Below are 26,664 nucleotides of genomic sequence, written 5' to 3' on the forward strand. Positions count from 1 at the left end.
TCTTTATCGCATGGTGGGTGTGTGATTATGGGGATGTAGGGTGCACCTGTGTGCACCCCCTATGCATTGGCAATGTGTCAGTGTGTGGGTAGGTGTGGGGGGGACTGTGGGTGTGGGGGCTACTTAGGAGGGGTGGGTACCCTGCCCCCCACAGGGCAGAGCCCCTCCAGCACATGGAGTACCCTGCCTGCAGGGTCCTAGCCCCCCCCTCAGCTAGCTAGAGCTCTCCTCAGCCCCCCTCCATTGGTCTCCAGGACTCTGCTCATTCCCCTGCTCATCGCCAGCCTCCAGAGGCTGGAAATAAGCAGGAGAACAAGCAGGAGGCTGGAGAGAATGAAAGAATGAGCAGGAGCCTCATTACCACAACCCCCTGTTCATTTCCCCAGCTCCCCATTCATTCGCTCCACCTGCTGTTCATTCCCCCAGCTCCTCGCTCACTCTACCAGCCCCCCACCCCCCACTCACTGGGAGTAGCAGAGAATGAGCCAGAGGCTGGAGAGAGAACAAGAATAAGCAGGAGGCTGGAGACAGTGGGGGAAGCATCCAGCTCATCTTCAGGGGCTTATCTCCAGCCTCCTGCTCATCTCCAGTCCCCTGCTCATTCTCCTAGTTGTCTTTAGCCTTGGGTGGCTGGAGATGAATAGGAGAATGAGCAGGAGGCTGGAGATAAGCCCCTGGAGATGAGCTGGAGAGTGGCTACCAGAGTGTCTCTGTGGAGGACTGAGCCTCTGGTTGCTTCGTTTTCTCCCGTTCATATAATCTCCCCAAAAATGCCACTCAATGAAGGAAACCCCCCAACCTTGAAGGAATCTCATGGGGTAGAAGATTAATTCACCTGGACTGCCCAAACCTTGGTCATTTCTTACAGTTGGCTACAAAGAGGCCAGCTATTGCAAATGGAGATCATGTGGATACCTGTCCTGTAAGACTGAGACCTCCAAAATGGCACAGCTTTCATTTACTTCTAATAGGAAAAAATGTAACTGTGTACATTTAGAAAGTATATAAGCCTGTGCTAAAATCCACCCCTGTTCACTAAAGTACTTAAGAACATGCTTAAGTCCCATTAAGATGATGCTTAAAGTTAAGGACAGAAATTATTTTATTATGTACTGGTATTGTAGGTGCCTCCAGTCATAGAAGAGGACCTCATTATGCTGGGTATAATACTAACACAAATAGACTGACCTTGTCCCAGAGGAACTTATGGTTTAAATAAAAGACAAGTGGCAACAAGTAGATATAGCAAAGGCAAACGCAAATAAACAATAAGAAAAAAGAAAATTCTGTTTTCTATATGGAAAACACAAATTAGTGGTTTTCCTGTTTTCTCTGAAGTGTTACAGCCCATTGTATTCTTCTTCCCCTTAGCTATTATAGTTTTTGTCTGTCTGAAACCCAATCTTCAAATATTATCTACTAATTTGCATTGCTTGGATGTCCTTTAGTAATCATGAATTCATCTAGAGATGTCTCTTCATTTCAGCTGAGTATGGCTGAATTTATAATGAGACAGATGAGGGGGAAAGCGCAAAAAGTTTATAGACTTATCAGTCAGCACAAGGCAGCTTTGTTTGTCATGTCCTGCTTAGAAATCAGATTACTACACTAATTCAGCAACTTTTGGTCTAAGCCCAAAGGCCCATCTATTGTTAGGGGACAACAAGGTAGAAGGTAATTAAACCTTTAGAACAATTTTTGAGTTTGGAGCTTTCATTTGTTATGGATTCATACAGGAACTATGCATTCTTGCTAGACAATGTAAGACAGATGATGTATGATTTCTAATGAAAGACATTAGCTATAATAATATACTAACAGCATTAATCCTATTGTAGGTGTTCATATGAGTTGTCAACCAGCTGGGGAAAAAAGTTAAAGGCCTCAGATGTGTTCAGAAATACAGTTTTTGTTTGAAACCAAGTTCATCATGGAGCAACACATCCACAATCTATTTTGGAAAGATCCTTTAAAATATTTTATCCTTCTACTTTTTTGCAAGTTCAAGAATTGCTTATTTGGAGAAAGACTGACCGTGGATTTGGTTTTGTTGTGATTTGTAACCAGTCAGTTAATTGTTTTGACTTTCTGCATGTTTTTCATGGACAAGGAGGAATGGGATTTCCTTTAGAGCTTATTATTGCCAGTCCTTAATTAGCGAGACTTGTGTCACTCTTCATGGTGTGAGCTGTTGCTTCTTAAACTCCAAGGGTGCCTCCAGATGAGTGTGCACATGTGGTATGTGGCACCACAGACCTGTCTACGGCATTGCACATTGCATGCGCCGCATATACAGGCATCTCCTGCACTGCTAATTTGCAGGGGGTGGAAGAGGTTGACTCCGGGAGATCCAGGTATCAAGAAACCCGTGCTTAAAACAAGCTGGATGGCATACATGGTGGCAGCGTGTGCCACCTGAAGCAGTGCCTGGCTGCCTGAAGCTATGCTCCAGCTGCTGGCCAGGCTGCCTGCTGCTGCATCGCTGCAGCTGCAGCCCCAGGACCCACTGGCCCCAGCCTCCCTACCTCATCCAGCACACCAGAGCACACAAGCGAGACCCAAGAAGTCATCCTTCCACTTTATTCAGCCTTGGTGAGGCTGAAGCTGAAGTACCGCATCTAATTCTGGGCTTCACAGTTTAGAAAGGATGGGGAGAAGCTTGAGAGAGTCCAGAGGAGAGCCACGCACATGGGTCAAGAGATCAAGAGAACAGGCCTTCTGAAGAGAGGCTGAGAGCTGTCAGACTCTTCAGCCTGGATAAGCAAAGGCTTAGGGGTGACTTGGTTAGTATGACCATCAATACAACTTCATATTCCTTTTGTAGCAAGAAACCCTTTTTTTGCCGCCCCCCCCCCGATGTGAAGCCCCTCCATATGGCAAAAAGCTCCTTTTGCAGTATTTGTTCCCTTTTGGGGATGCTTTCTGTTTTCTACCTTTTCTTCCTTCCTCCCTCTTCTTTTATTATACTATTATTATTTTTTTAATAGAAAATAAGGTGTACTTGTAATAAAAATAGTTTGTAGATGCTTTTATGGGTATAAAATAGTATTCTGCATCAGTATGACTGTCCCCCCTACCCCGCCATTGTATTTCGTAGATTCATAGATGTTAGGGTCGGAAGGGACCTCAATAGATCATTGAGTTCAACCCCCTGCATAGGCAGGAAAGAGTGCTGGGTTTAGATGACCCCAGCCAGATGCCTATCTAACCTCCTCTTGAAGATCCCCAGGGTAGGGGAGAGCACCACCTCCCTCGGGAGCCAATTCCAGATTTTGGCCACTCTAACTGTGAAGAAGTTCTTCCTAATGTCCAGTTTAAATCTGCTCTCTGCTAGCTTATGGCCATTATTTCTTGTGACCCCCAGGGGCGCCTTGGTGAGCAGATCCTCACCAATTCCCTTCTGTGCCCCCAGGATGAATTTATAGGTAGCCACAAGGTCGCCTCTCAACCTTCTCTTGCAGAGGCTGAAGAGGTCCAGGTGCCTTATTCTCTTCTCGTACGGCTTGGCCTGCAAGCCCTTAACCATATGAGTGGCCAGTCTCTGGACCCACTCCAGGTTATCCACATCCTTCTTGGAGTATGGTGCCCAAAACTGCACGCGGTACTCCAACTGTGGTCTGACCAGCGCCCGATAGAGGGGAAGTATCACCTCCTTGGTTCTGTTTGTCATGCATCTGCTGATGCATGATAAAATGTAGTTAGCTTTGCTGATGACTTCGTCACATTGACGACTCATGTTCATTTTGGAGTCCACTAGGACTCCGAGATCCCTTTCTGCTTTCATGCTATCGAATAGGTCATTTCCTAGGCAGTAGGTGTGCTGGACATTTTTCCTCCCTAGGTGCAGCACTTTGCATTTCTCCTTGTTAAATTGCATTCTATTGTTTTCTGCCCGTTTGTCCAAGCTGTCCAGGTCTGCCTGTAGTTGTTCCTTGCCGTCTGGTATGTCCACTTCTCCCCACAGTTCTGTATCATCCTCAAACTTGGACAGAGTACACTTCACTCTCTCATCCAAGTCACTGATGAAGACATTGAAGAGTATCGGTCCAAGGACTGAGCCCTGCCCACATCCTTCCAGGTTGATACCGCCCCATCCACTACCACTCTCTGGGTACAACCTTCTAGCCAATTTGCCACTCACTGGACTGTGAAATCATCCAAGTCACAGCCTCTTAATTTGTTCACCAGTATGGGGTGAGATACCATATCGAAGGCCTTCCTGAAGTCTAAGTAAATGATATCTACCCCTACTCCTGTGTCCAGGTGTTTTGTAACCTGATCATAAAAAGAGACTAGATTAGTCAGGCATGATCTACCTGCTACGAACCCATGCTGGTTTCCCCTCAGCATAATTTTTCCTGCTGGGCTTTCACATATATGAGCCTTCATAATCTTTTTGAAGACTTTGCCAGGGATGGAGGTGAGACTGACTGGCCTGTAGTTGCCTGGATCCTCCTTCCTCCCCTTCTTGAAAATAGGGACCATATTGGCCCTTTTCCAGTCCTCCAGCACCTGGCCTGTGTGCCACAAGTGCTCAAATATTTTTGCCAGTGGCTGTGCAGTGACATCAGCCAGTGCCTTCAGTAACCTCAGATAGAGCTCATCCAGGCCTGCTGACTTAAATGCATCCAGTCCTTCCAAGTGACTCTACACCATCTCAGGGTCAATGCTTGGTAGTCTGGTGCCATGCTGTTACCTCTCTACAATCCCATTGTGAGACTTGTCTTGCCCCTTGTTTAGGAACCCTGAGGCAAAGAACTCATTGAGGAGTTCAGCCTTGTCCCCCCTGTCTGTCATCAATTGCTTTGCCCATTCAGTAGTGTTCCTATACCACCTTGGGCCTTCCTTTTATTCCCTATATATCTGAAAAACAATTTTTTGTTATCCTTAACTTGGGATACCATCCTCAGCTCCATGGTAGCTTTGGCCTTTCTAACTGCCTCCCTACAACTGCGAGCTGAGAAGGTATACTCCTCTTTAGTAATCTCTCCATGTTTCCATTGCTTATATGCCCCCCTTTTTGCCCTTGGGCTGCTCTGGATTTCTCTGGTCAGCCAAGGAAGCATCTTGGCCCCTTTCCCCCTTATCGGGATCATCTCCTTCTGTGCCCGAAGGATCACTTCCTTGAGGCACAGCCACCCTTCCTGGGCTCCCATCTCACCAAATCTCTTACTCTGCAGTGCGTCATTGACTAAACGCCTGAGCTCACTGAAGTCAGCCTTCCTAAACTCTAGCACTTCCACTCTACTAATTACCTTTCCCACTCTGCACCTTATGGTGAATTCTATTATTTGGTGGTCACTGTCCCCCAGGTGACCACTGATCTGTAGGTCCCCTACCATGCGATCCCCTGTTGCCAATACCAGGTCCAGTAATGCATTCCTCCTAGTGGGACCATGTATCTCCTGTGTCAGGTGGAGGTCTCGTACACAGGATAGGAACCTGTGTGAACAGTGGGAATTTGCTGTCTGTGTCTCTCAGCAGATGTCAGGGCAGTTTAGGTCCCCCATGACTACCACTTCCTTAGTCTTTATGGTCCCAAGAGCTGCCTCAGGAGTTCCAAATCTAGTTCTTCCCCTAGGTGTGGGGGTCTGTAGCAGACCCCTACCACCAAATCCTTTTCCCCTTGATCTCCATGTATCCTAACCCACAATCCTTCTACTTTCTCCTCCAATTCCATTTTGATAAGGGCTGATGTATAACACTCCTTGACATAGAGGGCAAGCCCTCCCCCTCTCCTCTCCACTCTATCCTTTCTGTACAGCTTATAGTTCTCAATGTGTACCACCCCGTCATGGGTAGAGTCCCACCAGGTTTCTGTTAACCCCACTAAGTTGTAAGTGTTTTCTGCAAGCAGGAGTGCTAGTTCATCCTGCTTGTTCCCCATGCTCCTAGCATTTGTGTATAGACACTTAAACCCTGTGACTGGTGCCTTTGTTGACCCCGGGCTCTGATGCCTAATGGGCCCCTTATTGTTTACCTGTGCTGTACTGCTGGACATCCCATGGATTGCAGGTTCTTGATGTTCTCCTTTTTCTGCCTCCCTGTCCCCCATCTGAGCTAGTCTATTTGGTCTATTTGTTGTATGTGCCATGGCATTTCACCCTTTTATGTTTTATATTCTATGCTTTTTAACTTTGTAACAAATGTACTTTAAGTTTAAAAATAAATTGTACCATGTAACAATGTTAGCAAGGGCAGCAATCAAACCGCAGCTTCTCTGTATGGAGCAGGTCCCTGAATGAATCTTGATTGATTGCATAACACAGTAGCTAGACAGGATAACAAGCTAATGAGTGGCAATTAACACCTACAAAACCACAAACTAAGGAGAGGAAAGGATCAATACAGAGCCAGGAACTCCTAAAACTTCACTGTTAAAGGTACAGGAGCTCTGGTTTGAACTGACTAAAGCAGTGAATTAATCAAACTTTATCAATGGACTCCCAAGACTGCATGTACCTCTGGACATGACCCCTGGGGCTGACAGCTGCCATCCAGCAACCACCAAGAGGAATGTCCCATGAGGTCAACAACCCTGGAATTGAGTAAGACCAAAAACCAGGGAGTCACCAAAGTCTGCCAGAGTGGGATAAAGGGCAGCGAAGAATGACCCCCAATGGCGCCCTCTCTGTCCTGACCAGCGCCCTGCCTGCTCAGCCGGAAGGACCAGCTGGTGACCCCTTTCTGAAGCAACATAGCACTGAAAGAAGCCTTGACTGGTCATTGACAGCAGAATCCAGTGCCTGTGGATAGGTATATCTTGACATTGGTGCTTAGTGTTCATAGCTAGCTAGTGTGAGTGAGAGTGTGTGCACATGAATGTGTGTGTGTTTGAGGGGATCAGCCCCAAGGTTTATGATCTGACTTTTGCATCCATCTAATAAACTAGAATTTTATGATGATCCTGTGAGTTGGTCCTTTGTAGCCAACACCTTATTGAAACAAAACTCCCATTAAAAATAAAGGGCCCAATCTTGGTGTTCTGATTAATTTCCTTCTCAGTAAAATGTCCAGTTCATTGGGTTTAAGGCATGAGAATTTAGTTCAAAACAAATTTTGTTTGAATTAAAAATTGAATTGAAATCTGTATGTTTTTCTTGTGAAGTCACAATATAAAGTTGAAAGCAAAATTTTTATGCAAGTCTTTTTAGCTACAGTATAAGGAATGAGAGTACAGCTGATAAACTACCTTTCTAAGGATTCAGTAAACTAGGATGTCTTGTCTTTAAAGTCATTTCTGGAAAACAGCACCAGGTAGTTTTATTGCACTGCTTCCATGAGCACTACGTAGCTCATCGTCTTGTTTATTCGAACTGGTTGATGTGGTCTGAATTTGGAGTTTTTGGTGAAAATGACATCCATATTTTGACAAAAAGGGGAATTTAGAAAATTTCTCTGAAATGGTGCTGAATTTAATCAACCTTAGTATTTATATGGTGATATTAATGTTTATGAAATCAGTGCGCACCCACATTTTTCTTGAGGATGATTTTCATTGCAATTTTTTTGAAGCATTTATTCTTTTATAACTTATTCTAAAATCACATTTCAGTTTCAGGAATAAACTCTTAAAAATAGACCCTAAGCAGTACATTTAGAAATACTGAAGATTTGTAAGTGTAATTAAATATGTATGTCAAAAGTTGACAGTTTTTCTCTAGCATTTCTCTTTTAAGCCTTATTTGACACAGTTATTCTTTATATAGCATCTGACAAATTCAGTCTTTTTACTGTAACTTCTTTTATATTGCAGAATCCAGTTTCATCCCACTTTATAACTACATGTAAGAATATTTATCAGTTTATTATAATTATTCTTCCTAGCAACATATTATTACCATTACTTTTACCTTGCTTAATTATTGTAACTAGCTCTTTATAGTCATCAGTCATCTACATCCTTCCTGACTTTTATTTTTATCTAAAACTGATAGGAACTGGGTTTTTGTTTGCAAGGTAGTTCTAATATTTTGAAATTTCAATTTAGAATGAAAAGCTGAAACTTCAAAAGTTTCCATTTACAAAATATTGAAAATGTGCAATGTGTGAATGGCTATGATATTTTTAATATGATGTTTAAATTAAAATGTTATATAAATCCAACAATCCAGTAATATTTATAATGATGTCAGAATTAAACAAAGCAGTTTAAAAAGTAATGTTTAAACATTATCAAAACTCTTTGTTTAAACATTTTCCCATTGGTATTTTTGTTGAAACTGACATAATCAAAAATATTTTTATTTTGATTTAAGTATTTTTAAAAAGTACTTTTTGCAGCTCACTCTAATGTCTGCACAACTAGTAGAGGAGATCAGCCTTGGTAATACTGGTACAAAAATCTGTGCATCTCCATGCAGATATCTTGGAAATAGAAAAGTAAATAATTTTAGCCCCAGTGTGGCATGCTACAGACCCAAATGTCAATACCATATTTATGATTCCTGATCAATACCGCATTCCTACTGATGTAACTGTCACTGTGAGCATGGTTTCAGAACGTACTTCAGGATTGGGTCCATAAAGAATAACTACAAAATAAAAGACCACAGATGACAATAAATATGTCAAGCAAACTTGCTGTTGCTGGAGATCTCAGCAATAGAGAAAAATAAAATTGATGACCTTCCATTCTTGTTAAGTGAGAACTACAAAATTATTATAAAGCCCATCTTCAATCCATGCACTCAGTTCTTACTGACATGAAAGACTTTATTGAATCTGATCTGTAGGAAGAGAGAAAGAGATATGACAAATAACTGGTTTTGAACAAACTGTACCAGAAGTTTGAACAGTGCAATATTCAGCACAAATCTTTACTTGGGTATTGAAGTAGGGATAGAAATGAACCAAGCAACAATAAAGTATAGTGACTGTTTATATACAGCATTAAGAAAATTCTTCAATCACTTAACCACCCCCCCTACTTTATGACTTATGTATACAGTATGGGTTTTGATCTTTTAGGGTTTCAAAGCACTTTGTAAATAGGACTATCTATTTATTAGGAATTACTTTGTATTCTTTTGCATTGATGTTCAGCAAAACAAAGCTACAAAACCATTTATAAAAAGAAGTAATGTGTACTTTTTCAGTGGTAACATTAACTAATGAACATAATTATTGAAGTTACAATTTGGCTATGATATAGGAGTTATCACACCACCTCTTGTGAATAATGGAACTATAATAATGAGTGCCATTTTAGCTTGTTATACTGATGATACACAGCATTATTGATTGAATTATTTAATTTGTTGTGGTGTGATTAGTATGTATCATCATGATTTGAGGATTGCAAGTTCATGTATTGTTTGAAACCAAATTGTTTTGAGCTAAGTGCCAGTCAAGTGAGCTGTTTTGTTCCTCAGAAGGTCAAGACTGGAAATATTTTTCTTTTTTCTGTTAGTGAAGTCAAGCATCCTATGAGTATTATCAGCTCTTCTTCATAGTTCGATCAGCTTAGCATCCTTGTAGAAATGTAGCTAGATTGCAATGTGATTTTTTAATTGCTGTTGCTTGAGTGTCCCTTCATTCATGTACTGTAGATTAGAGTATTGCTTTTGACTCTTAAAAGTACTTTTCATAATGGATAGCTGCTGATAGAGATTATAGTGCAGCTGATGGGTACTAAAATCTATATTCACTTCACTCCTGTCCTCAAGTCTGCTTATTGCTTGCCTGAGGAACTCCAAATTTATGGAGAATTTGATCAAAGTACTTAAGAGATTAGAACCTTTGTATCTTTCTGATATTAGTTTGCATGGCAGTGCACATATTTTACAGATACCAGATGCTGCAGAATACCTATGTGTAATATGTTATAACTGTAGGAGGCAGACTTTTAGCTTTTAGGCCCCAGTAGTACTACACATATAATTCACTCCCTGAACAAGCTTTGAATACTTAAAAACCAAATTGGATGCATCTTATTTCAGTTTTGACTTTGTTCTGAATTCCCAGGTCCAGTTGAGTACAAACATTATATTTATTTTCTCTGGGATACAGCAAGATGCACTGTACCCTAGGTACTGCACCATGTGGTTCTGACTGAAGGATAAGTTTCCATAAAGCTTTGCATATATATAAGGCAAAAGAAGAACTCTATGATTCAGTAGGGAGATAAAGGATAAAATGTTACTATTTAAATAAAAATGCCCATTCCAGGACTATCTATTCCATCGTAAAAGATAACACATAAACCAGTGATAAACAAACTGGCAACTTAATTAATACTGTTTTCTCAGGTAGAGAGACAGGTATTGAATAATTCTAAATTGAGTCTGAGGAAATGGGACAAATGCTGATTTTGCATGCCTAACTTGAGAGAGCCTGAGTAGCCCATCCTGAGGAAACTGGGTCTCTTGGCTAAGTACAAACAGTCAAAAAGCCTGAGGCAGAATCAGTTCAATGTATGCAATTTCCTCTAATTTGTGTAGACTGAACTGATGTTGAATTTTCAATTGGGAAAGGCAGGGGGAGGCCTGCACCGACCCTGGCCAGTAGGCAGGGGATGCCCTGAACACTTCTTCCAGACTGCTGGCTATTGCCAGCCCAGCCATGTGGGCCATCCCTAGTACATGCCCCCAAATCCCTGTCGTCCCCCCCCACAGGGGGTTGAACCCCCTGTCCAGGTGCTGGCCCACCTTGAGGGAGCGTCCCCCCAGAGGATTTCCCCCCCAGGCAGTCCTGGTGAGCTGAGGGGAATTCCTTCTTCCCCTTTCCAGATGCACCCCAGGAGGGAGGGAGAAGGAGCCCTTGGTTCTGGGTGTCTATCCATGCAGTCCAACATGGGGGCACCAGGAAGCCCCTGTCTTTGGGGGCTTCCCCCCACCCCAGCCCAAGGCCCCCAGCTCATGGCAGTCCCAGGGAGCTGAGGGGAATTCTTCCCCTCCCAAACCTCACAGCTGCTTGCCTCAGCACTGCGAATCTTATGGATAGCCCGGGGCACCCTCAAGGAGTGGAGAGAAATTCTGCTCTCCTGCAACTGGTTTTGCCTCAGACTCTCAGCAACTGAGGCAAAACCAGTTGCAGAGGACCAGGAGAATTTCCCTTTGCTCCTTGAGGCGGCCCTGGGCTATCCTTGAGACACCCAAGGCAAGTAGCTGTGGGGTTTGGGAGGGGGAAATTTCCTGGGACTGCCCCAGGTGGGGGGGCCTGGGGCGAGGGTGGGGGGAAGCCCCCCCAAGGCAGGGGCTTCCCAGTGCCCCCATGCTGGGTTGCATGGGCAGGCATCCAGCATGGAGGACCCCATCTCCCTCCCTCCTGTGGCAGCAGCTGAAGCAATAAGCAGCCGGGAAAGCGGAGGGGGGAAATATGCCCTTGGCTCCCCAGGGCAGTGTGGGGGGAGGGCTACTGAGGGTCAAAAAGCCCTTCCCATCTGTATGGGCTAACTGACACAGGCAAGAAACAGGCTAGTGAGCATCCTGGGATGCTGGGGGACTGAGAGTTAACTTGAACCAGGAAGGAATCTGGGAGAGAAGTTCTATAAACTGGTTTGACCCAAATCAATAAAGTCTGATAGTACATCCAGCCAGGTTTATTTTAAACTAGTTTTGGCCATTTTGAAAGTAGTTTATGTGCACTGAACTTCTGTTGTTTTACAGGTTATAACCAGTTTCTGACCACTCAAACCAATTTATATGTGACTTCTGTCTCTAGGCCTTAAGGTCGCATTCAGATGAGTGCGGGCGTGTGGTTTGTGGTGCTGGAAACACATCTATGGCACCACACATTCAAATGTTCTCTGCGTTGCAAGGGAATGCTGCTCTGCCTTTTTTTTTTCTTGTGGGTTTCTTTGACCTTTGAATATCCAGGGGTCAAAAAAACCTGCAGAAAAAAAAAGCAGAGCAGTGCAGGCACGGGCAATGTGTGCCACTCCAAAGCAGAGCCGGGCTGCCAGAAGCCATTCTGTGGCTGCTGACCAGGCTCCGCACAACAGAATTGCCACTGCTGCACCCCTGGGAGGCCCCCAGGACACCAGGTAAGGCTGCTGGGGCCAACACAGTGCTGGTTCCAGCCTCTCATATCCAACTCAGGGTAACTTCCTGTGTGCCAGAGCGCTCATGGCATGGGTGTTCCCCAGGAACAAGTAGTGGCAGTGCAAGGTGTGCTGCTGCTACTTGTCCCTGGGGAACCAAACGTCCATGCTCATGTGGACACGGCCTAAGTGTCTTAGACTTGGAACTCAAAATCACAAGTCACTTTTTAAGCTTGGCAAAAAAGTTTACTGCAAGTATTGTTTATAAAATGCTCCAAAATCTGTTGGGTGCTAACAGCCCAAAACCAAAAACATTATCTTGGCCTAGGGCAGTTACAAACCTTTGAGAATTGCACACAAATTCAGACTGAAAAACAAAATGGAAAGTAGATGAGGATGAATAGTGATAAAAATCACATGGTTACTCAATTATGGCCGATGTGTTCATGATGGTGCCATTAACTCTTTTGTATCATGGTTCATCTCCTTTTATTCCATTTTATTCATACAAGAAAAAAGGTTTCTCTGTTTTTACGGTCTTTACTCAATCAAGCCAATGACAATTTTGCCGATAAAGACTAAGCAAGGGCTTTAGAGTTTGGACTAAAATAAGAATATAGTACTGGTGAAACTTGTGCCTATGGAGATTATTTTCACAAATGGACTGAAGCCTGTTTAAGCCCTCAAGTTCAGTAAGTTTGAAGAAGCCTAAAACTCAACCCCAACATCTCTGGATGGGTCTTTAATACCACATCTCTCTTGTGCTTGATCCTCTGGAAAATGTGAATTTTGCCACCAGAAGGCATATCTGTTTTATCACTACAAAAATTCCACCATGTGATAGTAGGGAGGAGACTGACTGTGGAGGACAAAAGTGTTCTTCTCAATCTCCCTATTTGATTTTTGCTTATGGTAACATTAAGTTCTTTCTTCTGCTCTCTCAGTATATCAGGCTGCTTTGGTGCAAGCTGTCTTTGTACCTAAGATCCAGGCATACTTATGAGGCAAATTGTATAGTCAACAAATCTGTTTTAATGAATTACCTACACAATCTTTCCTTTGCTTAGGGGTATATTTTACTTAATAGAGTTCATTTACTAAAATTAATAAATATGTATATACATATATTCTAAATACAGACTTAATTTACCTATTATATCTGCCTTAATAGAATAGTCATAGTCATAAAGAAGTAGGGTTGGAAGGGATCTCTAGAGGTCATCTACTCCAGCCCCCTGTCTGAGGCTGGATCATCTCTGTCCAAACCATCCCATACAACTATCATGTAAAGACTATCCTTAACGCTGACACACCATAGACATAGCACCCTAACCTGCCACTGGTAAGACAAGGGAACCATGGAAGCCCATGTCCTGCTTCTTTAAAATGTTGTCAATAAATGCTCAAGAGGTCCCAAGTAGGGGGCTGTGCCACCAGCTACAGAGGAAGGCAAAAATCCCCATAGTCATACCAGTCTGACCATGGGGTAAAATTCCATTCTGACCCCAAATATGGTGATTTGTCTGACCCTGAATAGATAAGCAAGACCCTCTAGTGAGGAATCTTTTGTTTTTCTCCTAGCAGGAGAATCAGCACACCCCAGTTGAAGTTCCCAGCCTTAGCTGGAGCCAACACCCAATGCCTCGGGGGAGACTTAAAAAACTCTAAATACCTATAGCAGGAAAAAAAAGTGTGCAGGTGGCAGGAGCAAGCAGCAAAGCCAAGAAGCTTGGGAAGTACCAATTAGATGTGAGAGGAAAAGAGAGGAAAGTAAAGGCCAATTACTTAATAGGAAAAGAGAATATATAATAAATACTTCAGCCTTCTCTATGCCATTCAATGCCTTCATTGCTTTAATCTTCACAAAAAAGGTTACTTATGATAAAATAATTAGTTAAATTAATTTAACAAGATATGAATACCAGCAAGAATAGGTTAAAACAGAGTTGGGCAACCTACACTCCATGGGCTGGATCTGGCCTGTGAACATAGGGCTTCAGTGGCTTTTGGCAATGGATGACTTTGGTTGTAGGTGCTCTCTCTTGTAGCTGCAGAGACAAATGCCTGCCCAGCTGCTCACCTCTGACCCAGAGTGGGTCATTCTGGTCCACAGCTGGAAAAGGTTGCCTAGTCTGGGGTTAAAGATTGCTTATATAAGTGAGGTATGTTCGAGTCAGTATGGCCTAATAAAATTTACTGCTTAAGGAACTGGCCAAACCAATCTGAGTCAGTAACAATTATTTTCAAGAACTCATGGAGCACAGGAAGAGGTCCCAGTGGAGTGAAGAAATGCAAACAGAGTACCTATCTGTATTGAGAGGGAAAGGTAGGACACAAGAAATTATAGATCATTCAGCAAAACTTCAATTTCTGGAAAGACACTGAAACAAATCATCAAATAATTTATAAGCACCTCCAGGATATTAAGATGATAAAAAAATAGCCTGCCTGGTTTGTCAAGAATAAATCATCTCAGATAAATCTAATTTCCTTCTTTGACAGGATAACTGGCAAAGTAGAAAAAGGGAAGCAGAAGATGTGATATATTTTGACTTTAGTAAAGTTTTTGAGACAGTCCCTCATGATCGTCTTCACATGCTGCTCTCCAGTACAGTGCATGGTCCCCCCTTCTGCCCTCACTGGGTGGCTGCATGGGTGGAACCACCCCCACTGTGGCAGTGAGAAAGGCAGCTGCAGGGTCCTGCAGGCCACTAGTTGGACAGTTGTTGTCTAATAAAGTGACTATAAGATGCGTGCACATTGAATAGCAGCATTCATAGTGGTTGTCAATGGTTTCCTGCCAAACTGTGAGGATATTTTAAGATGACTCTGGCAGAAGTTTGTCCTAGGTCTGCTTCTGTTCAGCGTATTCATTTATGACTTGGTTATTGATGGAACAGAAAGTACACTTACACAGTTTGAATATAAATTTATAAGTGACACAAAATATGCTAAGGCACCACACTGGAAAGGCTTATGAGCACTTTGGAGGGCAGGAGAAACATTCTAGATCAAAATTAAGTCAAGAAATAGTCCAAAATCAACAAGACAAAATTTAATAAAAGCAACTACAATGAAATAAATATAATAAAAAAAATAAAAAGCAAAAATAAAAATGGGGAATACAGTCTAGGCAGCAGTACTGTGGAGAAAGGTATGGAGCTAGAGTTTGTCACAAACTACCTATGGGTCAACAATGTGCTGTGGCAAAGAAAGACCAATCATATTGGGATGTGTTAATAGGAGTGCTGGGTACACAGGACTTAATTTTTTTTACTATGCATGGTGCTAGCAAGGCCTCAGCTGGAGTACTGTGTCCAATTTTGGGCTGCATATATTAAGAACAATGTAGAGAGATTGAAGAAATGTCAAAGGCGAACAGTAAGTCTAGGAGGGTTAGAGCACACAAACTAGGAGGGAAAGTTGGTGGAATTGCTTTTGTTTAGTGTAGACATAAAACCTTTAGTCTTCCAAAAGGACATGCAGGGTGGAATTCTTTATCCATTGTGCATCTAAATGGTGCTTGCCACCATGGTGTCCCCCCCCCACCCCGGTTTTGGGAAGCATCAGTCATTCAAGGGGAAGAGGGTGTTTTCTTCCTGGTGGGTAGGTGGGTGGTAGAGGGGCTCTGTGGTTAGGGAGGGAGTGGGGACATGGGTTCTGTTTGTTGTTATGGCAGTAAAGTGTTTTTCTGAGAATTGTCTTCAGTTTGTATGGTGGTGGGGGTCCATGGACAGCTGTCCAGATGGATTACAAGGGGGAGTGTAGGAGAGCTCATTGGCTAACACCTCTCACACCTGGTGCCCTGGCCGCTCCTGGCAGGTGCCCAGGGCCTCAGTGGGGCAGGGCGGGGGAGAGCTGCCACTGTCACTGTCACTGCCACTGCCAGGTGTCCTCCACCCACTGTACCTTCTCCACCCAGGCCTTGTGAAACAGCTCCCCTCAGGCCTCACAGAAGTTATGCAGCAGGCAGGCTACAATGATGACCGGGGGGATGTCCTAGGGATACTCAAGGTGGGTGGTGAGGGTGTTCCAGCATCCCTTGAGGTGGCTGAAGGCACATTCCACCAAGGTGCAGATCTGGCCCAGGCACCTGTTGGCATGGGTCTGGTGGGGTCCAGCTGGCCAGTGTAGGGCCACATGAGCTAGGGGAGAAGCAGGTAGGCAGGATCCCCTATGAGGATGGGCAGGACCACCATAGTGTCCAGCTGGAGTTCCAACACCCCCAGCATGAAGAGCCCACTCTGGAAGATGTGGGTATTATGCGCAGTGCCTGCCTAGTCAGTACTGTCATTGGTAAAAGCACCACAGTGGTTGATGATGGCCTGGAGCCCAATGGAGTGAAAGCCATGAGGTGTGCAGGTGATGGGAATGTGGGTCCCATCCAGGACCCTGATGCACTGGGAAATCCCAGGGCATGGAATTCTTCCACCACCTCCAGGGGGTCATACACATGGAGCACTGTCTGCATATCTTCAGGATGGCCTCCCTGGTGGTGCCTTTGCCCATGCCAAAGAGGTGGCCCATTTAGACATGGCGTGGCCAGCTTCAGCAAAGCAATGGTCAGCCTGGTGTTTGTGGGGAGGGGTGGCCACATGGTGGTATCCTGCCACATTAGGTGCAGGTGGAGCTGTTCCAGGAGGTCCAGGAAGGTGACCCAGGTCAGCTGGAATGCCTCTAGCCACTGCTTATCATCCCAGATGGCCTGGATAACATGCAACTACCAGTACCAGCTGTCCTGGTGGGTCCAGAGGCAGATTGGCTGGAGGCTTAGGAGGACATGGATAGCCTCAGTGGTCACATCCAGGAGCCTGCTGGCATCTCTGACAGGGTCCCACCATTAGCACAGGGTCCAGGCAGCAGCTGCACAGTGGTGGTGACCCTGGGATGGTGTGGTGCAGCTAGACAGGTCATCACTGGATGTGGGGGCCAGCTGGCAATGGGTGCAGTGGCCAGCAGGGCAAGTACAGTGGCCAGCAAGAGCCTGGATCTCTGGGCATTGCTGTCAGAGGCAGGGATTGAAGCAGCCATAGTATGGTCAGAGAGAGGCTGCAGTGAGAGCTGCTACATGCTGCCCCCATGCTCTGCATGATGCTTTTGGCTAGAAATGCAGCTGGCCAAGGAGCAGGGAGTGGGGCTGCCTTTTCAAGATGGTCTCCAGCTGCAGGCAGGTATCCCCAGAGACTTCAGTTCTGCCTGGTGGTGTCAGGGGCCCATTGCAAGGCCTGAAGGTGGGAGCAATTTGCTGCCATGAGCAGCAAATCTGCTACCACTTTCATGCGTGTGTAGACGTCTGCTTGGGAGTGTTTACTTATGAGTAAACTGCTCCCATATGAAATGCACATATAGACACCCACTGTGGGTAAAAGAGGGCAACAGAATCAGAGACTGCAGAAGTGCCAAAAAGTCCACTTAGGCAGCTGGAAAACTGCCATTTAGGGTTCCAAAGGGTAAGAGAATTCCTCCCACAGATTCCCAATATGTAAAATGTTATTAACAGAGGACCATGTTCAGCTGTTTGTCATGTCCACCTGGCAAGGCAACAGTCAATTTGAGGAAAAGAGGATTAAAATTGGACATTAGGAAAAACTTTCTATTATGCAAAGCATAAGAAGCTACCTCGTGCCACTTAAAGTTAGGAACAGATTAGACAAACAGAGCGAGAGAGTATAGATATACTTAATTTTGGCTCAGTGCATGGGGATAGATGAAGTGATCTCTTAAAATACATCAACCCTCCATTTCTGTGATGTTGTAATGCTATCTTCTTTAAACCTGAATCATGTTTTCTATCTTTCTTTGTTCCCTCTCTTTCAGCTTACTACATTTTTATCCTTTTGCCTGGTTTGTTTTCTGATCACGTTTGTTTGTATCTAAGTGAAGATGGCAGATGGTTAGGAGAGGAAACTACTAAGCAGTCTGGGTAAGTAATAGGGGAGTAGAAAGAGAAATAATTATCTAATAATACTATTTCTTATGAAGAAGCCAAAGGGAGTGCTCTCATTGTTGTTCAAACAGTTCTTGCAGGAAGAACCATATGTAATAGAGAGGAAAGCTGTGAGCAAAAAAGGTAACAGGGGAGCTAAGAGAAGCCTGGGAGACTTGTAGGAATTGGAAGAGGAATTTAAGTAATCAGGGTAGCTAAGAGAATAGTTGATTATAAGAGATGCTAGCTGAGAAGGGAATGAGAAAAGCAAAGGGAAGTGGGGTAGCTGGAAAACTAGCTGAGGGTGGAAAGGGAAAATGGGAGAGACAAAGGGGACAATGGCCAAGGGGAGTTCAAAAAGAGGACTGAAGTGTAGAGTGTGTCTGAAAAGTGTTCAGGGATGTTGAGAGAGATCCAAGTGATCAGAGCTGATGAAGAATCAAAGAAGTTAAAAAACAGCAGAGGGTACACTGGGAAAAACAGAGGAGCTGTGTAAAAGGACTGTGAAAGTTTATTAAATCCTTTGCAGACATTGTACTCAGCTCATCTTTTAGAAACTTCTTGTTGAGTGTTAAAACTATTATTGTAAGTTTGCTACTTCTTTCTGCTGCAGTCTCCTGATTGCTGTATTTTTTCTGTGCTGAAATTCTTCTTGTTTGCTTCATTCTAATACAAAGTTCCAGTTTGATTTCTTATTTATGAGATGTCATCCTTCACAAATTTAATGAACATTATTATACATTCCAAACACGTAGAAGACTTCTCATTTACCCTTCATTTCTTAAAAAAAATGTTGTGTTGTTTCTTTTTAAAAAGTTTTTAGTCATGTCCTGCAAAGCTGTTGGTTCCATTTTACTCATGTGGGACTCTCCGTTCCAGGGATTTCACATTAACTTGATGTGTTTCTCTGTTTACATTAGATGTAGGGTCGATAGCATTTTTATAACAGTTGATATTTCAACTTGAAATAGCATTTTCAATAACCATTGATATTTCCTTTCCTGTTGCACTAAGACATTAGGTATACTGAATATACAGTCTTCTATTTGCCACGTGCCTGTGGAATTCAGTAAGGCCAAAGTCTGTGCTTGTCTTTGTGGTTAAGTATCGTCAAAAAGTCTGAGGCTGGATTGATTTAGTCTTTGCAGGTTAGTATAAGCCACGTAGATTGAACTGATAAGCATGTGAACAGACATTCGCTTTTGATTCCAGAAATGTAGCCACATACTTGCAGTGGCTCAGGCCAGCAGCCCCGGGGTGCTAGACAAGACCTCCTTGATTAGCTGGAGCAGACAGCTTGGGCCAAAGTTAACCCACTCACTCTGGGAGGGGCTGGGGTTACAGGGGAGGTGCAAAGCATACTAGGATACTGGGGGGACTGTGAGTTAACCTGAATAAGGAGAGGATCTGGGATGGGAGTTCAATACATCTATTTAACCTAAATGAGTTAAATTTGATTCTACATCCACCTAGATTTATTTTATACAGGCTTGGGCCATTTTAAAAGCAGTTTATGTGCACTGAACTTCTGTTGTGTTACATATTTGAACTAGTTTTCAATCACTTATACTGGTTTATTTATAATTTCTGCCCCTAGCCTGTATGCTAGAATAGTTCAGTCATGATTGCAATAACTTTGACTTCTCTTCCGTTAGGGCATAACAATGTACTTAGGATGTTAGGTGAAAATGTTTAAGATTTGTTTTCTTGTTTTAAGTGGGAGACCCTTTGTAGTTATACCTAGGTGTTTTATTAAGACCACAATGCACACCAAGGCATATGCATTCTGATTAGCAGCAAGCACAAGATGATAGCCAACAGTCCCAGGGATATTCAGGTTGAATCCAGAGGGTCAGAGTACAAATCAAGGCTGAAACAGCAGCCAGAGCAAGGTGAGAGACCAAGTCAGGTCAGGTACCTGATGTGCTGAGTTCCAAACTATCCAAATCAAGGTGCAGAAGTGTAGGTTGAAGTCCAGGCAGGGTCAGCAACACATACTCAGATCTAGGATCAGGATACAGGAACAGTAAGACAGAAAAACAATAAGAACCTTGTTGTTCAAGCAGCTGCTATAGGAAACAAGAAGCCTTATATAGGTGGAAGGATCCAATCAGTAGCTGAAAGCACCAGGTGAATCAGGGGCCAGCAGTAGGAGGCCTTTTCCCAGTGGATCCTTTTACCCCTGCCTCTCTACCATCTTTCATAATCTGTGGCCTGTTGGAGGTCTGACCTGATGCTTAGTCACTGAGCCCCTATGTTGGGGGCTTGGTACTATGTCCTGACAAGATATGTAAAATTTCTATACCAAATTAGGTTATTGTCTATCAAGACCAGAAACCTGCCTCGGATGGTAGCTAGGATTATTTCAAAATACAGAGACAACTAAAAGACAGTACTGTGTGACTGTAGAGGGAAGGAAACACTTTCTTACCCCTTGTGCTATGAAATATGAAATTTAATTCAATTACTTCAGCAAAACTAATTAGGTGACCCATTACTGTTGATATCATTCAGACTTCCTAGAAGTCTGTTCTTAAAAGTCTGTTTCTGCTGTTAATTCCATAGTCTTTAGGGACCTACAGATGCCACATGCTCTGGGAAGAAGCATGTCCTTGTAAATGTACCAACCAATGATTCCATCAAGAAAATCATTCATCTTGTGCTATAGGACACCTTTTCCTACCAGACTTATTTTTGAAAAATTATGCATTCATGAAGAATAAACAATTCAGAGATGAGATATTTTATACAAAAAAGTGTTACAACTATGTGATAAAATCAGGTAATAAAACACAGCTGTAAATCTAGTGATAAGTATTTTAAAATGAGCACACAGTGACTTTTTAGGTAAATATATTCAGTGTGGAGCAATGAACTGCAATCCAGATAGCATCCAAAATGTGCAAAAGATTCTAGCATGCAAAGGTTTGAGGCTAACTGAAGAAAACTGTTCATTTCAAAGTATGCAGAAGAATGTCCTCAGGTAGGAATGCTCGGAAAGTCCTCAACGCAGATTCCCATCTGCTAGCCCTATTTGAGTGAATAACAGAAATTGGATCCCTGTGGATCTGTCTCATTACTCATTTTCTGGGCCTTGACTTAATTTAACATGGGGCTGTCCAACAGGTGGCCCCTGGGCTGCATAATTGTGGCCCCTGGGATGGAGAAGCCTGCAGCTTGGGGTATTTAAGTGGCATGATGCAGTGGAAGAGCCCATGGCTCATAAGCTACAGGTAATGCAGACCATGGTGCAGGTTGGCGGGGAGTGGGGTGCAGTGGGGGATATCTGGGGGGTGGTGCAATGGGCAGTGCCTGGGTGCCCATGCAGCAGGGGTAGGAGCACCAGGAGATTTGGTGCAGTAGGGGTGGAAGCACTGGGGCATACCATGCAGCAGAGCTAGGGCACCAAAGCACAAGGTGGAGGGGGGGGGGGCATGTGATGCAGTGAAGGGATAGGGGATGTATGTGGTGCAGCAGGGGTAGTGTCATTTGGTGTGTGACCTCAGTGAATGTGGCCCCTAATTACTTAGAAGTTGGACAGCTCTGATTTAATACAATAACTTTCCATTCTTGCTCTGATTTCTATAAAACAAAGAAATTGGAATGTTACATTTAATATAATTATTGGGAACTGCCTAATTGATTTTGTCTAATTTAAAACCTACGTGAACTCTAATATTACTATTTCACATTCTACACTGGAGAGATTTTGGAAAAAAGAGTAGAAAGAGAATAATTTAGACAAAAGGTAAGGTGAAAGATGGAACCAAGATCAGAAAGATAAGAAAAATAAATATACTGCACTGGAGGAGCAGACAGCAGCAGAAGAAATTGAATAGACCTTCAGCACAATAAGTACATTTCCAACATAAACTGATATACACTGCCTGGAGTTCTAACCCTGTCTTTGCATGTATGTATCTGTGTGCATATGTGTGTTTTACACAGTGGGTGTGTCTACATGTTCATTAATGTGACTTGGATACTGCACATTTAGTTTAGTACTCCGTTAAGAAAGTACTAAATAAATGTGTGGTACCTAGAGTTACCATGCAGTAGTGCTGGCACACGGCTATTTGGTGATGCTTATTGCACATTACCCTAATAACACTGCACAGTAGGCTATTAGCATGGTTATTGCTATGACAGGCTACTGCACAGTGTTATTAAGTTAATGCACAGTAAGCATCTCATGTAGATGTACCCACTTTGTACCAGAGACAGGGCACATGCTTGTGTCAGCCATGCTTATGATGATCATAAAAAATTGTATCACTGCCTTCTTTTTCATTAGAAAAAATATTTTTTATTTTTGTGGAGGTAACAGTTAAATCACGCATCTAAAAAATTAATTTTAAATACAAGAAAAATTAGTGTGCAAAGCCAACCAGTAATAAGGTGTGCATAAACCTGCAAACACCACTATTTTCCCATCCCTAATTATGTGCACTAATATGCAGTCCTTGCCCTTTAAAATATGTGAACTTGATTTTATTTATTGAAGTTACACTACACCACAGGAAATATGTAATAAGAGCTGACAGATTATACAGGGATACATACAGATTTACCTACTTCCAAATCTTCGGGGCAAGCTGAGTTCTGGATATTTCTGGTAGACTGTCCTTATTACAGACTGGCATTCTGCTTTCCTAACACATGATATCAAACAGGGCTTTTGTGTTGGAAATATTAAAAATCTATGCTTCGCTGAGTTTGTTGGACTGCAAATCTGGTAGTTTGGGTAAGCACACATATTGTCTTTGGCTACATCCACACAAGTGTGGACATTTGGTTTCCCAGGGACAACTAGCAGTGGTGCACCTTGTGCTTCCGGTAGTTGTCCCCAAGGAAAGCCTGTGCCCTGTGGCACATGGCAAGTTACCATGAGTGAGCAGAGGAGGCAGGGGCCAGCACTGGGCTGGCCCCAGCAACTTTACCTTGGGTTCTGGGGGCATCCCTGGGCTGCAGCACTGGTTATCCTGCTGTTTGGAGCCTGGCCAGCAGCTGGAGCTTGGCTCTGGCCAACCTGGCTCTGGTTTTGAGCAGCACATGCTGCCTCCATGTGTGATGCTTTTTTTTTTGCACAGGGTTTTTTGACCCCTGGATATCCAGGGGTTAAAAACAAACAAACCCTACACTGCTCCCTTGCAGCATGGAGAACAGCTGAACATGTCTACAGTGCCACATACCACATGGCCGTACTCTCCTGGATGCAACCATTATGACTATTGGTAGGAAACACAGGAGTAAGAGGTGAACCCAGAGGGTTTGGAAGAATCAGGAAAACCTTATTTATCTATAAATAACTTGTCTGAAACCCTCAGGGGACCACAGTTTGATTTAGATAATGGGTTAAAAAGTTAAATTTTTGTTCAGGAAAACTGATTGTGCTAAGCAGCACCCAAAGGTCTGCCTCAGAAAGGGATGGTCATAATTCCTATCCAGATGGGTCTGATATTAGGAGAACAATGAGGTAACTACAGTCTGGGTAAAAACAGATTCAGGCTTGTGTGCTTGCAGCAGCTCAAATAGTACAGGCATAAATTTGTGCTGGAGATTGGGCCTCAGCACACATGCCTGAACATGCACTTTGGTGTGTGCTGAATTATGTCACTTGGGCAAATTGACCCTGCCCAGCTCCTCCTAGATCTGCAGCCAGGGGGAGGCTGGGGACAGCACCTGTGCCAGCACATGCAGGCTCAGGGGCTGGGACCCTTTCCTTCCATGGCAGCCTCCCCTTGCACAGCCCCTTGCATGAATCAAAGGGCTCAAGGGTGCTCAAAAGGCCCCATGGCTCACCAAAGGCATTCAGGAACATTTGAAAGCTAAAAAGGAGGTGTATACCTGCTGGAAGGGAGGGGCCATCACCAAGGAGGATTATACCTCCATTGCTCAAGAGTGTAGGGGGGTTGTTAGGAAGGCTAAGGTGGAGATGGAACTAGAACTAGCGACCAGGATCAAAGATAACAAGAAGTCCTTTTTTAAATACATAGGGAGTAAAAAGAAGGCACCGGGTAGCATGGGGCCCCTGCAGGACATGCTTGGCAATCTGATGATTGCACCAGATGAAAAAGCTAACCTCCTTAACAAATTCTTTGCCTCCATTTTTCTGAATAGGGACCGGGACATTTCCCCCACCGGGATTCCAGATGGACTCAGGAGAGGCACCACCAGGGCTAGGATCAGGGAGGACCTAGTTAGGGAACTTCTAGTGGAGATGGATGTGTTTAAATCAGCAGTTCCAGATGATCTCTACCCCAGGGTGCTGAGGGAATTGGCAGGGTTCATTGCGGGGCCCCTGGCATGGCTTTACGAGCACTTGTGTTCTGGCCAGGTGCCAGAGGACTGGAAAAAGACCAATGTGGTCCCCATTTTCAAAAAAGGGAAAAGGAGGACCCAGGTAACTATAGGCCTGTTAGTCTTACCTCAGTTCTGGGGAAGCTCTTGAGAGAATTATCCAGGAGTACGTCTGTGAAGGACCAGCAGGGGAGATGATGCTCAGGGGAACTTACCTGGGTTCATTAGGGGCAGGTCCTGTCAGACCAACCTTGTTGCCTTTTATGATCTGGTCACAAAACCCTTGCATGCAGGTGTAGCAGTGGACGTAGTCTTTCTGGACTTTAGGAAGGTTTTGACACTGTGTCTCACCCCATTCTCATTAAAAACTAGGTGACTGTGGCATTGATGCCTACACAGTCAGATGGGTCGCAAATTGGCTAGAGGGCCGCAGCCAGAGAGTGCTGGTGGACAGGTCATTTTTGACCTGGAGGGACACGGGCAATAGAGTCCCTCAGGGCTCAGTCCTCGGGCCTGTGCTGTTCAACATCTTTATCAGTGACTTGGATGAGGGGGTAAAAAGCACCTTGTTCAAATTTGCAGACAACACTAAGATGTAGGGAGAGGTGGGCATGCTGTAAGGGAGGGACAGGCTACAACTAGATGTGGACAGGTTGCAGGGGTTGCGGATGAGAATAGGATTCAATACTGACAAGTGCAAGGTACTGCACCTAGGGAGAAATTACTAGTAGCATACCTATCCCTTCATGTCAGCACAGAGGCAGAAAGGGATCTTGGAGTCATTATTGATTCCAAGAAGAACATGGGCTGCCAATGTGAGGATGTGGTCAGTAAGGCTAACTGCACCTTGTCATGCATCCACAGATGCATCACGAGCAGGTCCAAGGAGGTGATCCTTCCCCTCTATGTGACATTGGTCAGGACACAGTTGGAGTACCGTGTCCAGTTCTGGGCGCCGCACTTCAATAGGGATGTGGACAGCATTGAGAAGGGCCAGAGGAGGGCCACGTGCATGGTCAGGGGGCAGCAGGGCAGGCCCTACGTGGAGAAGCTACAGAACCTGAATCTGTTCAGCCTCCACAAGAGAAGGCTGAGAAGGGGATCTGGTGGCCATCTATAAACTAACCAGGGGGGACCAGTGGGAAATGGGAGAGGCCCTGTTCCCCTGAGCACTACCCGGAGTAACTAGGAATAACAGCCACAAGTTGATCAAGAGTAGGTTCAGGCTAGACATCAGGAAGCACTACTTTACAGTCAGGGCGGCTAGGATCTGCAGCCAGCTTCCAAGGGAAGTGGTGCTCGCTCCTACCCTGGGCGTCTTCAGAAGGAGGCTAGATAGTCACCTTGTTGAGGTCATTTGATCCCAGCATTCTTTCCTGCCCATGTCAGGGGGTCAAACTTGATGATCTGCTCAGGTCCCTTCTGACCCTATCAGCTATGAAACTGACTGCTCTAGGGGGGCAGGGAGGCTCTAATCCTGGCTCTGGCAGCCTCTCCTATCCAGAGCTCTCCCCCATCCCTGACCTCCATCTCTTTCTGTCTCACACACACCCCTGCTGCCACCTCCACCCCTTTCCACAGCCCATCACCCCTGCCCCCCAGTGGCCTCTGGGACCAGGAGCCTTCTCAATCTGGGGCCATGTGTACCAGCACTGATGTGGGCATGGGGCACAGCTACAGTGTGGCAGTTGCTGCTGCAGCCATGGCTGCCACCAGCAGGTCCTGTCCCATCCCATCCCATCTGGGAGCTGGGCATACAGGATGTGGCGTAGATGTGGGGCTTGTGGGGGAGTTGGGGTGGTATGTGGGTGAGTGTAGGGGTGGGTATAGGGTTTGTGGGGATGAAGTTGCGGGGGTGATGTAGGGCTTGTGCAGGAGTTTGGGGTGATGTCAGGTTAATAGGTGGGTATGTGGGTGGGAGTTTGTAAGGGTGGTTTGAGGGTGGGGTTTGTGGGTGGATTGTGGGGGAGTTTGGGGTCCAAGTGGACTGTGTGGGGGAGAGGGAGACTGTTCAGGAGTGGTGTGTCCTCCCCCATCCCCCCATACAGTGCAGAGACCCTGCCCCACAGCAACAGCAGCAGTGGCCTTCAGGGCATGCATGCCCACTCCTGGCATGGTGCAGGCCTGGCCTACTGGTGCATGCCCTCAGACAGAACTAGACCAGTTCTTGCTGTCACCCAGGGTCCTGGTGCCACAAGCAGATGCCATGCACCCTCAGGAAGGGCTGGGTCCTCCCTCCATGTGCCCTGCGCCATTGGGTTGGCTCCATGCAGGCAGGCCTTGGCCTGGCCCGAGGGCACGCAGCTTGTGTGTGCAGTGCTGGGACCCCATGTGATTTCATAAATTTCATAGACAGGGCTGGAAGGGACCTCGGGAGATCGAGTCCAGCCCCCTGCCCAAAGGGCAGGAAGTCAGCTGGGGTCATAGGATCCCAGCAAGATAAGCATCCAATTTG

At 44.7% G+C, this 26,664-nt stretch overlaps 1 long non-coding RNA gene across 1 annotated transcript in view; it reads left to right on the top strand.

Moving 5' to 3' along the window:
* Nucleotides 1-21,791: 21,791 nt before the first annotated feature.
* LOC109313561 overlaps nt 21,792-26,664 on the top strand; it is a 12,799-nt gene continuing 7,926 nt past the window's right edge. The window contains exons 1-2 of the long non-coding RNA XR_002102086.1: nt 21,792-21,801; nt 25,408-25,413. This is a non-coding gene — a long non-coding RNA (uncharacterized LOC109313561). The remainder of the gene's footprint in view (nt 21,802-25,407; nt 25,414-26,664) is intronic.

This window comes from Crocodylus porosus, unplaced genomic scaffold (genome assembly GCF_001723895.1).
Source record: "Crocodylus porosus isolate Cpor-Errol unplaced genomic scaffold, CroPor_comp1, whole genome shotgun sequence".
NCBI lineage: Eukaryota > Metazoa > Chordata > Crocodylia > Crocodylidae > Crocodylus > Crocodylus porosus.